We start from the raw sequence: 5,020 nt of genomic DNA on the forward strand, positions 1-5,020 counted from the left end.
TGGTAGCAATGATAATATACACTTGTTTCTCTTCAAGTCCTTAAGGCAGACTTGTTGGGCATAACAGGGGCAGAACTGTGCCTTAGAATGCCACATGGGACCCAATGACGATGCTGAGGTGAAGCAGGACAGTGGTGATGTGGGACCCTGAAACAAATGTTTCTGGGATGATCTTAGTGGCCAAGGTGACAGGCAGCCACTAGGATGGTTTGTAGAATATGCACACATTCCTCAGAGCTTCCCAGGAAGTACTTGAAATTCCCATTGTCCTCAGTCTGGAAACTCCAGCTCTTGGTACCTACATATCTTTTTTTAAAATTATTATTTCTGGTGTCTACATATCTTTTTTTAATTATTATTTCTTTTCAGTTATACATGACAGTAGAATCCATCTTGACATACTTATACAAGCATGGAATATATCTTATTTTAATTAGAACCCCATTCTTGTGGATGTACATGTTGGTGGGATTCACTGCGGTGTATTCATATACATATATATACATAGAAAAATTACATCAGATTCATTCCACTGTCTTTCCTTTTCCTATTCCTACTCCTTTCTTCCCTGCATTTCAAAGAAGCACACTCCGCCTGAAGTTTGCAAAGTCAGAGTCATCTCGGTCGCTTATAATTTAAGAGAACTTGAGTTAACTGCAACCAGCATCACTCAATTTTGTAATAATTTTAAAAAATCCACAATGGAGAGTAAATGGTAGGGAAGGGGGGAGGGAATCCAAGGAGGAAGGGTGGAAGGAAGAAGGAGAAGAGGAAAGGGAAGGAAGAAAAAGAGAGATAATTATTTGAATGTAACCAAAGAGGGAGGAAGGAGATAGAGAAAAGGCAATGTCCAGGTTGAAACATGCCCTATAGCCCAGTATACAGAGAGTCTTGAAATAGTTGGAAAAGCAAGTAGAAAAAAAACAGAGCTATCTGGAGTAGAGAAGAAATGAAAGAGAGACTGATTCATTTGCTCTGGAAAACTAGGGAAGTTGAAGTGGGGCTCACTGGATGCTGAAAGGCTTGGGTGTGGCATCTGCCCCAGGTCTGGAGAGGACACTCAAGGACCTCCAGGTCTCCTCTGTAGTGTTCCAGCCTGGTCCTCCAGGACGGAGAGGCCGAAATAAGAGCCCTGGAACAAACCAAGTGTAAACATTTAGTACTTCCTCTGTGTTGTTGCTTAGGTATACAGCAAGATGCCCTCAACTAAAGCCAGCCTGAACTAGGGATCAGCTCCATGGTGCTACAGAAACAAACAATTAACTTGGGCCTGAGTATAAACTGAAGACAGCTTTGCAAAGTTTTTAAAACTCATCAGGCTGCTAAAACTCAACTTGGCCAAAAATTCACCATGACCTCACTCTCTTTTATGAGCAGCTGTCCTGATACTAATCCTGCCTCCTTCCATAATCCCCTTTTCATGAGGCTGAGAGAACAGGTCAGGAGCCTAAGGCAAATACACTCTCACAAAGCCCTGTGCTTCTGCATAACGTGCATCACAAACAACTGCACTCCTACAATGTGCTCGTCCAATGTCCCCACGGCTGAAATGTAAACCTGGCTGTGTCTCCCGTGCCCACAACAGGGCCTTGGGCACGAATAAGCACTCGGTAAGTATTTGTTGGATGCCTGTCAGCATGCTGCAAACATGAGCACCAAAGAACATGTTAGAGTGTGAAATGTTGTCCCTCTGATAATAGCTAAAGAGAGGGAAAAAAAGTCAATTTGAAAGTTCATCAGATGGGTATAAGGCTTGTTCACTTAAAAGAACAGAATAACTGAAGTTTGATGAGATTGTTCCTCCTATTAGATCTACTTCTCCTACATGCTATAAGGAATGGCACATAAAAGGTGAATATTTCATTTGAACCATACTATCAGGACAAGAAGGGACCTCCATTGTCCAGGTGGCTATTTAGTGCCTCCAATTTTCTCCAAAAGCCAAGTTGTTTTCCAGTGTCTGGAGATTTGAAAAGAAACCTCCTCTTCCTGGTGCATTTTGATCAGGGCTTTAGGGCTTGCTGTTGTAAATCATTTGTAATAAGTACTTGCACACCAATCCTGTGCCATGCCATGGACCAGGATCTGGGGATGTGACAAGAATCTGGCCAGCCTTGTCCAGGCGCATGGCACTTTCAGCCTCACCATACTATACCTGTGTTCCAGAGCACACAGCAAACTGGCCATATAAAGAGTGAAGCCACTCCACAATAGACCCCATGTGGTCAGCAGCCATGGACCAATCTCCCTTACTTAGATGCCAGCAGGACTATCATTGATTCGATCTAGGAAGAGATGCTCTTAGTATAGGGGAAGCATCCTGCATTTAGAGTTGAGAATCTGGGCTCCAATCCCAAAGGAGCTCTCCTACTTCAGTAATTATACAGCCAACCTGATAAGTATGGTCCTAACTCTCTGGGCAGTAAAATGGACTCAGACAACCTTCAACATACAAATGTGTAAGCAGGGAAATGGACACACTTGAGCCAATTTCCTTCCAGCTGTAACTTGCTATGGTGCCAACTCTCCTCTCCCCAAAATTCCTCCCAGTTAGCACATGTGCAGAAACAATCCCAGGAGCTGAGTTTCTAACTTGCTTGAAATTCTGTGGTTTCTCACATCCCTCTGTCTACCCAAATCAATGGAATGTTCTGGGAGGCAGAACAATTGAATCTGGAGAGGAAATGAATGGATACCATAAGCCCTGCTGAGATCCCAGCAATAGGAGCTTCCTAGAAAGGCCATAGATGAGATTTTTATTAGCCCTGGAATATAGAGGCTAGAAGAGGAGACAGGGATATATAGACACCAAGTCTAAAGTCTTTTCCATGCCATATATCACCCTGCAAGAAAGCTCCTCCACTGTATTCTGCCTTGTCCAAAGAAAAATTGCGTCATGGTCAGGTTGGAATATGGGGCAGAGGAGGGCTTTTCTTGCATCCCCTGCTGGCCCTGCCGGCATGCCCCAAAGAATCCCCTGAATGTGTGCAGGCCAAGCCCAGCCATTCTGTTGAGGTGATTTCTAAGTACTTAAGTAGCTTGCCTCAGGTCTCTCATAAGAGATGTGGGTACGAAAGGGGGAGGGAAGGAGGAAGAGGGAGGTTTTCCAAATTACTTGGCAAAGAGAAACCCAACTCTGAGCTTTGGTCCAGGCTGTGACAACCTCAGATCACAGTCAAACTCCCTGTTTACTTCCCCTTCCCTGACTCCCTGTTCCGGGGGTTTCTGGGTCTGTCTTCTCTGGCACTGATCATATGCCGGCTCCAAAAATGTGCCCTTTGGTCTGTGAAGTGTGGGGATTCCAAAAAAGCTTCTAGGAAGGAATGACTCAAGGCCGAAAAGAACCACATGGTGCAGAGGGGCATGTTTGCTGGGACACAGCTCCCAAAGTCACGTTCACAATCTTTTTACAAATGCTGCTGATGTATAGAGCAGAATGACAGGGCTGGGACTCCTGCTCCTGGTTTTTTGTGCCCTTGGATGCATCTTCAGTGCCTAGCTGGGATTTGAACATGGGGAGCTGAACTCTGCCCTGTGCTGTATCCCCTGCTTCATGTGATTTATCATGAGGAGCACCCACAAAGTCCAAAGATCATAACTTATACCTCACAGTACCCATTTTGTTCCCTCCATCCTAAGAAAAGGGGAGGGATACCATGTTACTATATGGCATTTAAGTCTCCGATGTAAAGGATGTGGGCTAACAAAAGGAAGAGTTGGATCTGCTGGCCACACTCTTATTCTCATATTCTCCAAACCCACATCTTCCATTTAGGCCACAATTCAGTCCATACCAGTTAGAAGACTCTCAGGCCCTCCCCCAAACATCTGGCATTCCCACATCTGCACCAGCACCTTCCTGGACACAGTTACCTCCTTGAAGACTCTTGCAGACCTCTTATCTGTCAAGCCAGCCTAATCTCCACCAAGACATGCTCCAGGACCACAGCTAGGTAGGCTGCAGAATGTGGAACTTGATGTCCCAACAGTCTCCTAACAAAATGAAAATGACCAGCAGGCTCAGTCATATTGCCGAGGTTAAACATCAACTGTTCAAACACCGACCATGGAATCTGCAAACGGGTAAATACCATATTGTGCACAGGGAGCCCAAGAATCTGTCCAAAACAGCTGCTCAGTATGTGTCAGAACAGGGCCTTAGTTACAGAACAACACAGATGGGCTAACAAAATACATATTCTAGTGTTTCCTAAACTTACAACAGCAGGGGGATCCACTAAGATAGCTCTCCTGCCAAGCAGAAAATTCCATTCACAGAGAGGATAAATAAGAAGAGGCTGTGGGCTATGAACCATCATAGAAGGCCAGTTCCTTCTCCAAGATGGAAGTTCAGTGTGTTCAGAGTAACCTGAGATATCTTAGGTCTCTCTAACTTGGGTAGGCAGATGAGGTTACGTTGGGAATAATCCACATTCCACTCCATGCATACTCTGCTGCTCATGACAGACATCAGGCCCCCACGAAGGATTCCAGGCCTATTTCTGGGAGTGCCAAAGATGTCTCTCAGCATCCGCCAGACCTGGAAGTTTCACATCCCCATCAGGCAGTGGGGCTTATATGCCGGTGGACTGTGAAGTCAGTAAGATCTCCCTCCACTTGGTACTCCACAGGATTTTAGTGAAAGCCCTTTGAGAGACTGACTGGTACACCTACTGCAGGGCACCCAGGAATGTCTGGACCAAGAGACAAATCTGATTATCAGACACCACAGGGTACACAGAATCCTCCTCCTCCCCCAGTGACCAATAACTTCGTTACTGGGAACAGCTGGTCTGGCCCTGCTGTTTCTTCCATGGGGAAATTCTTTCCTAGTAGCGGGCTACTCAAGACCCCCAGGTTGGCCAGACCCATGAGTTCCATCTAGGGCTTGAGCAGAGTTCCTATTTCAAAAGGAACTAGACTTCTTATTTCTAAAAATTGTTTCTGGGACCAATGCAGTCACACAATGCAGGTAATTTTCATTAGTGCATAAGATGTAAAATGATGTGGTTGGCTCATG

The sequence above is a fragment of the Ictidomys tridecemlineatus genome, chromosome 3, assembly GCF_052094955.1.
Source record: "Ictidomys tridecemlineatus isolate mIctTri1 chromosome 3, mIctTri1.hap1, whole genome shotgun sequence".
In the NCBI taxonomy this organism is placed as follows: Eukaryota; Metazoa; Chordata; class Mammalia; order Rodentia; family Sciuridae; genus Ictidomys; species Ictidomys tridecemlineatus.